The 10,597-nt window shown below is 43.5% G+C and overlaps 1 non-coding gene across 1 annotated transcript; it reads right to left on the bottom strand.

Moving 5' to 3' along the window:
* Positions 1-1,560: 1,560 nt before the first annotated feature.
* On the bottom strand, positions 1,561-1,656 carry trnai-uau (transfer RNA isoleucine (anticodon UAU)). Its single transcript has 2 exons — positions 1,619-1,656; positions 1,561-1,596 (listed from the first exon to the last, which is right to left on the bottom strand). It is a non-coding gene; the product is annotated as a tRNA-Ile (tRNA).
* Positions 1,657-10,597: the final 8,941 nt, after the last annotated feature.

The following is a 10,597-nucleotide window of genomic DNA, read 5'->3' as shown; positions in this document are numbered from 1 at the left end:
GTGAAGTGAGAAGCAATTAGCATGCCAGATCTAAAAGTGTTTTTGAGATGACAGCATTCTGCACTTGTTCTGCACTTCTGCCTGCAACTTTATAGGTTGTTCAACAAATCGCAATGTCAAGCAGCAATGCTGACTGTTACTATTCCACATGCACAATCAACAGGTCTCTTCAGTACCTGTCTGAAATACTCAACATCAGAACAGTGATTAGTCAGGCATAGGCTCAACAATATTTAATACAACCTGAAAGTTGTTCCTTCCATCTGTTGCCGGGTATGATGTTTGCCCTCCAGTTTTAGCTGTGAATGTTCTGTGATTATTGGCATAATTTCTGTTAGATTGATCCAGTTTAGCTTGTCCTGCCATCGTTGTTGTTTTGGAAAAGTACAGCAGGTCAGGCAGCATCCAAGGAGCAGGAAAATCAATGTTTCGGGCAAAAGCCCTTCATCAGGAATCTTTTGCCTGAAACGTCGATTTTCCTGCTCCTCGGATGCTCGCCTGACCTGCTTTGCTTTTTCAACACCACTCTAATCTTGAGCATCTGCAGTACCCCCTTCTGCATAGTGTTTTTTGATTAGATTAGAATCCCTACAGAGTGGAAACAGGCCCTTCGGCCCAGCAAGTCCACACCGACTCTTCGAAGAGTAACCCACCCAGACCCATTCCCCTACCCTATGCTTACCCTCTGACTAATGCACCTAACACTTGGGCAACTTAGCATGGCCAATTCACCTGGCCTGCACATCTTTGGACTGTGGGAGGAAACCAGAGCTCTAGTGCAAACTCACACAGACATTGGGAGAATGTGCAAACTCCACTCGGTTGTCCGAGGTGGGCATCGAACGCAGGTCACTAGCGTTGTGAGGCAGCAGTACTAACCACTGAACCATCATGCCACCCTCTTGTTCATCCTAATTCATTAACACCATACCTGAAAGAACATGTACTCCTGCAAGTGTACATAAATTTTACAACATAGAAACAGTTCGCTCAGAACCACTGTCATTTATATAAATTATTTGGATTTGAATATAGGAGGAATGGTTTGTATGTTTGCAGGTGACATCAAAATTGATGGTGTGGTGGACTACGAAGAAGGTTATTTCAGAGTACAGGGGGACCTTGATCACATGGGCCAATGAGCTGAGGAGTGGCAGTTGAATTTTAATTTGGATAAATGTGAGGTTTTTTGAGATTAAATTAGATGACTTACGGTGTGGAAACAGGTTCTTCGGCCCAACAAATCCACACCGACCCACCAAAGTGCAACCCACCCAGAACCATTCCCCTACATTTACCCCTTCACCAAACACTACGGGCAATTTAACATGGCCAATTCACCTAACCTGCACATTTTTGCATTGTGGGAGGAAACCGGAGCACCCGGAGGAAACCCACGCAGACACAGGGAGAATGTGCAAACTCCACACAGAGAGTCGCCTGAGGTGGGAATTGAACCCGGGTCTCTGGCGCTGTGAGGCAGCAGTGCTAACCACTGTGCCGCCCACTTTAAACTTGGATTTGCTCAACATTACTATTTTGGCCATGAGAAGATAAACCTGCTCCAGGTGAGGCTCGAACTCACAACCTCGGCATTGCACACACCTCCATACTGACATATAAGTACCATGCGCTGACCAATTGTGCCACAGGAGCTACACTGTGCCACAGGAGCTACTGCTACCTTTTGTTGAGGCAAACCAGGGCAGAATCTGGTGGGGTCCTGGGGAGTGCTGCTGAACAAGGAGACTTTGGAGATGCAGGTTCACAGTTTCTTGAAGGTGGTGTCATTGGTAGACAGAGTAGTGATGAAGGCGTTTGGTATCCTTGCCTTTAATGGTCAGTGCGTTGAGTATAGGAGTTGGGATATCATGTTGTGGCTGTACAGGACATTGGTTCGGCCACTTTTGGAATACTGCACTCAATTCTGGTCCCCCGGGCTATAGAAAAGATGTTGTGAAACTTGAAAGAGTGCAGAAAACATTGACAAGGGTGTTTCCAGAATTGGAGGGTATGAGCTATAGGGAGAGGTTAAATAGGCTGGGGCTTTTTTCTCTGGAGAGTCGGATACTGAAGTTACGGAGGATTATAAAATGATAAGGGGCATGCATCGGGTGAATAACTACCAAGATCTTTTCCCCAGAGTAGGGGAGTCCAAAACTAGAGAGCATAGGCTTATGATGAGAGGGGAAAGATTTAAGAGAGACCTAAGGGACAACTTTTTTATATAGAGGGTGGTGCGTGTATGGAATGAGCTACCAGAGGAAGTGTTGGAGGCTGGTACAGTTTCAACATTGAAAAGACATCTGGATGGGGATATGAATAGGAAGGGTTGGAGGGATATGGGCCAAATGCTGGCAAATGAGACTAGATTAATTTAGGATATCTAGTCAGCATGGATGAGCTAGACCAAAGGGTCTGTTTCCATGCTGTGTTATGCTATAACTTTAACTGAGTCATACCAATATTTAAACCTCATAACATTTTCCTGCCAGTTGATAGCCATGTCAGCATAACATTCTCTTCCCTTCATATATTTCATTTCCCTTCATTTCTCTTCATGTACCCACCTAGATTCTTTTTCCATCTGTGTTTCTGCCTTAGCTGTTCTTTGTGATGGCATTTAAATTACTATTTTCTTCCTGCATTTCTCATTGGATTTATCAGAGACTATTTTGTGTTTTATGCTTTTTCTTGTTAATTTGGAAGCCATTTTTTTTCCTCCCTGGTGTTTGGAGTAATTGAGTTGTTATCTAAACACAGCTTTGGGGGCAAGGTTGATGCTTGTATTGTTCACACAGAACAATTTGGAAATCTGAAGGCATCGTTATGCATTGGGGAACTGGATGTTATTTCTGCTTACTTCCAATGGGCTGGTTTCTGCATTGTTTTGTCAAGTTATGAATTCAGAAACATGGCATTTGGACTTAGATTTTATGTTTAAGTCCACAGACAATACAAGGACTGAATTCTACAAATACCTCTGTCTTGGTGTGCCTACTTGAAGGGAAGGCATGGTAACTTACATTCCAAAAACTTTCCAAACTCAAACCCGGATGTGAGTTAATCATTCGTTTGCCAAAGAAGCAAGGTCACCTGACCCTTGGCAGCCATCTTGGATAGCCTTTTGATTGCCTTTGAAATTTCAAAATGTCAATTTAAGTCACTATCTTGAAAGGTATGGATGTGATAGCTTTCCTGATGATAGGAGACAGTGAGGGCTGTAGATGCTGGAGAAGTCAGAGTTGATAAAGTGTGGAAAAAAATACAGCAAGTCAGGCAGCATTTGAGGAGCAAGAGAATCAACATTTTAGGTGCGAACCTTCAGCAAGTCTGGTGAAGGATCAAGCCTGAAACATTGACTATCTTGCTCCTCAGATGCTACTTTCCAACGCCACACTTTATCGACTCATCCTTACTGAGTAAGTCAAGAAATTATGAAGCGTGGTTCACCTGAGAGTGGTTAAAGCTTCAAGTTCAAGGCCAGATGGTGCGGTTGAAGTGGATAAAATAGATTTCTTTAAGGAGAAGGTAAGCAGAAAAGATTAGAAAAATAGTTACATTGAATCAGATCTCCAGCATCCTATTTGAGTGAGATGATGGGGAAAAGGAGGCTTGTGTAGCATAGATTAGATGGGTTGAATGGTCTGCCTGGCTATCCTTCTAAGGATATGGTGTAGGCTGTTTAGGACTGAAATCAGGAGAAGTTTCTTCATCCAGAGAGTGGTGACCCTGTGGAATTCTCTGTCACAGAAAGTGGTTGAGGCAAAAGCGTTGAATATTTTCAAAAAGGAGTTAGATTTAGTTCTCAGGTCAAAGATACCCTTTGACCCCTCTCAGCAGGAGAATTGATGTTTCGGGCATAAACCTGATGAAGGGTTTATGCCCGAAATGTCGAATTTCCTGTTCCTTGGATGCTGCCTGACCTGCTGCGCTTTTCCAGCAACACATTTTCAGTCTTGACTAATGCACCTAACTTACAAATCCCAGAGCACTATGGGCAATTTAGTATGGCCAATTCACGTAATGTGTACATCTTTGGATTGTGGGTGGAAATTGGAGCACTAGGAGGAAACACACACCAATGTGGGGAGAACGTGCAAACTCCGCGCAGTCGCCCGAGTGTGGAATCGAACCCGGGTCACTGGCGCTGTGAGGCAGCAGTGCTCAGCACTGAGCCACCGTGCTGCTCCTTATTAGGATCCTCTCATTAGAGAGAGAGAGAAAGGACCGGTGGTGATTTAAATTGTGGGTCGCCGTGCCTCAGATGAGGGGAGAAGTGGAGAAGGAGAGTCCTTCATGATAACCTTAGCTGCTGATAGGAATTGAACCCATGCTGTTGACATCACACTGCTTCAAAAGTCCACTGAGCTAAACTGACACCCACACTATTAACACGTGGAACCATGTCAAATTTGTGCCATGGTCCAATTATTGTGTGTGAATATGGGACCATACTGTTGGGTTTTTGGATCATTTTTGACTGTGTGAACGAATGGCAAAAGAATTAAATTCAATGACTGTGCCCTGCTCTTTATAGTCATTTTTGAGTAATTTTGCATCATCTAACGATTTGGTTTCCCAAGAAACGTAGAGCAAAATATGATTGTACTCCTAATTAGTAGCCACCCATCACTATTGAAGGACATAATTCCTTAATCCAGGATTTTAAGGCATTAAAATTTTCTTACATTGAAAAGCAGTGTTGACATTATCAAAGAAAAACTGGTTCTGATTTCGTTAGAATCACTGAGATGAATACTCACCTCTTCATATCACAATCAGAGGAAAACTGCCCTCAAGTATCCTTTTTCCTCCTCAGTAAATTGTTTGACATAGAATTCATTATCAGCAACTATGCAACAATTTTTCTTAATACAAACCCTCCCCTGAAAGTTTGTGTCCTTGTACTCTCCTGTTCTCTCATTTGCCCCATCAATCAATTATCAGTGATCCGTAGTCACATCACAAAGCTTTTTAAATGCACTTGCTTATTCATAAAAGATGAGAATCCATGTGTCATCTTCCTTCAAGACCGCGCATCTGATGGCTTTGTCACTGCAGCTTTGAGACGTGATCGTTGGCAGACTAATCAGTGTCCTTGAACATGATTATACTTCCCCTGATCTACTCACTGAGCTTCTACAGAAGAGATTCTACAGAATCTAACAAGAAAAGTGACAAAAATTGTAGATGCTGCAGAGTAACAATGGTGCTCATCATTGTGTCAACTGCAACTTGTAGTATTATTAAGCTTGTCACCAAACCCTTCACAAGTAGGAGGACTTCAACAAGAAGCAAGAAAGAATTAATGCAGGCAGTGAGAAGCATAGCCAAAGAAGCACTTATTTTTAACAGATTTTTGATGACTGGTTAGTGAGTCTATTAGTTTAAGTAGAGAATTTAGGGAGTAAACAAGCAGTTTTGTTTCCCTCCATTCGGTAAAGACGTAAGAAGTAGGAGCAGGAGTAGGCCATCTGGCCTCTCAAGCATGCTCCGCCATTCAATAAGATCATGGCTGATCTTTTTGTGACCTCAGCTCCACTTACCCACCCTCTCACCATAATTCTTAATTACTTTTCAAAAGTCTATCTTTGTCTTAAAAACATTCAACTAGGTAGCCTCCACTGTTTCACTGACATAGAATTCCACAGATTCACAACCTTTTAGATAAAGAAATTCCTCCTCAACTCAGTCCAAAATCTTATTTTGAGGCTATGCCCCTAGCTCTAGATTAGATTACTTACAGTGTGGAAACAGGCCCTTTGGCCCAACAAGTCCACACCAACCCATACTCCTACATCTAACACTACAGGCAATTTATCATGGCCAATTCATCTGGCCCACACATCTTTGGACTGTGGGAGGAAACCAGAGCACCCGGAGGAAACCCACGCAGACACGGGGAGAACGTGCAAACTCCATACAGTCAGTCGCCTGAGGCAGGAATTGAACCTGGGTCTCTGGCGCTGTGAAGCAGCAGTGCTAACCACTATACCACCATGCCACTCTAGTTTCCCCACCAGTGGAAACAACCTCCCTGCTTCTGTGTTATCTATGACTTTCATAATATTATATGTGTCTATATGATTTCCCTTTTGTTCTTCTAAATTCCAATGAGTATAGTCCCAGTCTACGCAATGTCTCCTCATAGGCCAGTGCCTCAACTCCTGAATCAACCTGGTAAGACAATGGTTGCATGGTCATCATTAGGCTAGTTTTTTATTTCCATGTTTGGATTATCTCGGACCATCTGTGACGGTGGGATTTGAACCCGTGCCCCAGGACATTAGCCTGGGCTCTGTATTGCCATGACACTTCCGCCAACCCCACCTGAGCTGTGTATCAGTCACATTTTTAGCATTTATTAGCCAGCCCTAATTGCCCTGGAAAAGATGGGGCTGACTGCCCTTCAAGAATTGCTACCACCTCTATGGGATAGATGCAAGAGTGCTGTGAGAAGGAAGTAGCAGCAACAGTGAAAGAACTTCAATATAGTTTCAAGACAGGATGCAGTGTGTCTTGGCGGACAGGTTGCTGATGGTGGGGTTGACATGCCCATGTCACTCTGGATGGGAGAGATCATGGGTTTGGAAGGATGGATGCTATGGATGGGGCCTTATGAGTAACTCCAGTGCATCGTATACCTGGTACAAACTGTTACTATGGAAGGATAGAATGTCGAATGGATGAGATTCTGATCAAGCCATCTTCTCTCCCATGAATGGAATTGAGCTTCTTTAGTGTTGTTGGAGCTGCACTCATCAATGCAAGTGGACTATTCCATTTCACTCCTGACTTGTGCCTTGTATATAGCGGACAGACTTCAGAGAAACAAATGATGAGTTGCACACCACAGACTTGCCAATTTTTAACCTTCTCTAGTAGCCATAGTATTGATATGGTTAATCCAATTTTACTTCTTGTCAATGGTAACCTCTCAGAGGTTGATGGTGGGGGAATTTAGTAATGGCAATGCCATTCCATGTCAAAGGAAGGGGTGGTTTAATTCTCTCTTGTTGGGGATAGTCATTGACTCATCAAAATCAGCCACTTTGACTCTTAGGTTCAACAAGCATTGATTTATTGAAGCATATTTCTTCCGGTCACTCAGGGGTAGTTTCTGTTAAAATACAAAGGTTAGACCTCATGTATTATTTTTAACTTAATCCACACCTGCCCCATAACCAACATGATCTTTTATCTCAAACTCTTAATTTCTATAGCAAGGAAAAAGTGAGGCCTTGCAGATGCTGAAGATCAGAGTCGGAAAGTGTGGTGCTGGAAAAGCATAGCAGGTCAGGCAGCATCCGAGGAGCAGGAGAAACAATGTTTTGGGCATCAGCTCATTCCTGGTGAAGAGCTCATACTTGAAACATTGACTCTCCTACCCCTCAGAAGCTGCTTGACCGGCTGTCCTTTCCCAGCACCACACTTTCTGATTGTAGTTTCCATAACAATTCAACATTCAGTTTTCCTTTATCTCCCTGGTTAGGGTGGCTGCAGATAATTGTTTCAACTTATATCCTTAGTTAGGTTGCCATAGGAAGGGAAACGTTGCCTATTGTTCTCACAGTATGGGCTGCATTTCTTGTAATGCATCAAGACAGCATTCATAGCTGTATTTGTCTATTTTAAAATTTGTTAGTATGCATCTGCAATCATCTCCTTTAATTGTGAGGACAATTCAAGCACATGGGCTTCAAAATCATCCCTTTTGAATCTTTTTTTTGGACTTGCAACCCAGCCAAGACAACATCTAGCCTTCAACTCTAACTGGGCTCTTTCTGCTCACTGGAAGAGGGCTTGGAGATATGGTTGGAAATGGGGATGTTCATTGATAAGCACAACATTCAGTGTCCTTCAGAACCTCCTCAGATACAAAAGAAGTCTATGTTCAAATGCAGAAGGGATAATGTTCAGATTTCAGCTGCTAAATAGCGAGTAACACCTAATTGTTTCGCCTCACTTGGAACTTGTACGGAATGCTAATTGCCAGGTTTAAGTCCCACCTCCCCCAGATGTGTGTGATGACATCTCTGAACGTGTTGATTTGAAAATATCTTAAGGTGGGCTGCACTGAATGCAATGACAAATTTCATGGTTGATATGGGTCTGGAATGAGAACCATTGTCAGTCATTCATCTGAAGAATATGCCCCTTATTTAACTCAAAATAAGTGGAAAATGTAACACTGCAGGTTTTGCCAGATTTTATTCGAGATGAAGAAGATATGATAATATACCATCTCCTAGCTTCTGCAGTCCCCTTCTGTCAAACTCAGTTTGAATCAAAAATGTCTTTTTTGCTGAAAATGTAGAACAAAATTAAAAATACACCTACATTGGACCTCCCCTTGCTGACAATAATAGCTCACTTTTGAAATTTTAAAAATGCTTGACTGAATTTGATGTTCTCCTACTGGACAATGTGGGCGGCATGGTGGTATAGTGGGTGGCACATTGGCACAGTGGTTAGCACTGCTGCCTCACAGCACTAGAGACCCGGGTTCAATTCCCACCTCAGGCGACTGTCTGTGTGGAGTTTGCACATTCTCCCTGTGTCTGCGTGGGTTTCCTCTGGGTGCTCCGGTTTCCTCCCATAGTCCAAAGATGTGCAGGTCAGGTGAATTGGCCATGCTAAATTGTCCGTAGTGTTAGGTAAAGTGTTAAATGTAGGGGAATGGGTGGGTTGTGTTTCCACACTGTAAGTAATCTAATGACAAGATTCAGATCTTCAGAGGGCAGTGGAAACAGAGTACTGGTGGCTTATAGAGGGTATTTAGATGGGATGTAGCTAAGGGTAGGTAAAACATGTGGCCTGGTGACTGGGGTGACAGAAAGGTGTGAGAGAATGTCAGTCATTTGAGGTGAACAGCATAGCTTTGGTGACTGCTGTTGTCGTTATGTTGCAGGTGAGAGGGTGACACTAGATTACCAACAACTCTGGGTGCACTATGACCTTTTGAAGATCCAAGGATGACTGTCTTTCAGTAGATATCTGCTGTGTGGCAAGTTGTTATGCAAACAACAAATTTTTATAGAACCCTTACAGTGTGGAAACAGGCCCTTTGGCCCAACAAGTCCACATTGACCCTCCAAAGAGTGACCCACACTCCTACCCTATATTTACCCCTGACTAATGCACCTAACCTACACATCCCTGAACACCTTGGACATATTTAGCATGGCCAAATCATCTAACCTGAGGGAGGGAACCGGAGCACCTGGAGGAAACCCATGCAGACACAGGGAGAATATGCAAACTCCACACAGACAGTTGCCCGAGACTGGAATTGAACCCGGGTCCCTGGCGCTGTGAGGCAGCAGTGCTAGCCACTGAGCCAAAGTGCTGCCCATAAATGGTAGAATGCATCTGGAATTGGATGCAAGGAGCCTCACAGGGGTGGGGTAGATAGTTGATGAGGTGAGTTCGCAATGAGAGATATTGCTGGGTGAAGAGAGACCCTTCGCGAAACCCAATGAAACTGATACTGCTAAAATTGTAAGGTTTAGACTCACAGCTGTTTGCATCATGGAGGAAGGCCAATCAGCCCCAGCAACCCATGCTGGTCCAAAAAGGTTGACTACACAACTCCCATTTTCTAGCTCTTGGTCCTTACTCCTGCAGTCTACAGAAACAAGTGAATATCTAAACACAACTAAATGTGGTGAGTTTCTATTTCAACCATTATTTCAGGCAGTTCCAGACTCCCTCCATCCCCTGGGTAAAAAATACTCTCTTAATTATGGAATGCTTCTCTACTAATGGAAGAAAGAGCCTTCTCCTCCACCCTATTTATGACCCTCATAGTTTATACACCTTAGGAATACTGCATGCAATTCCGGTCTCCCTGCTATAGGAAGGATGCTGTGAAACTTGAAAGAGTTCAGGAATGATTTACAAGGATGTTGCCAGAGTTGGAGGGTTTGAGCTACAGGGAGAGGTTGCAAAGGTTGGAGCAATTTTACCGAGACTCTCGGAGGCTGAGGGGTGACCTTATAGAGGTTCATAAAATTATGAAGGATGTGGATAGGGTGAATAAGTCAATGTCCTTTCTCCAGAGTAGGGGAGTCCAAAACTAGAGGGAATAGGTTTAAAGTGAGTGGGGAAAGGGACCCGAGGGGGCAGCTTTCTCATGCACAGGTTGGTGCGTGTATGGGATGAGCTGCCAGAGGAAGTGGTGGCGGCTGGTACAATTACAACACTTAAAAGGCAGCTGGATGGGTACATGAATAGGAAGGGTTTAGAGAGAAATGGGCCAAATACTGGCAAATGAGAGTAGATTAGGTTTAGATGTCTGGTCAGCATGGACGAGTTGGACTGAAGAGTCAGTTTCTTTGCTGTACATCTCTATGACTCTATGACATCTGTCAGGTCCCCTCTCAGCCTATGTTGCTTTGAGGTAAAACAATCCCAGCCTATCCAATCTTCCTTCGTAGCTCAGACCCTCCAGCCCCGGCAGCAACTTCTCTTGCACTAGTTCAAAGGAGCATTAGCTAATTTATTATAAGCAAATTAACAGCCATGTTTCCAAAGCAAGACATTTCTTACAAAACGCATTTAAGTTTTCGAGTGTTAATATTCATACAGTATC

The sequence above is a fragment of the Hemiscyllium ocellatum genome, chromosome 42 (genome assembly GCF_020745735.1).
Source record: "Hemiscyllium ocellatum isolate sHemOce1 chromosome 42, sHemOce1.pat.X.cur, whole genome shotgun sequence".
Classification (NCBI taxonomy): Eukaryota; Metazoa; Chordata; class Chondrichthyes; order Orectolobiformes; family Hemiscylliidae; genus Hemiscyllium; species Hemiscyllium ocellatum.
The sequence above is the reverse complement of the archived record's forward strand: the minus strand, read 5'-3'. Positions and strand labels throughout refer to the sequence as shown.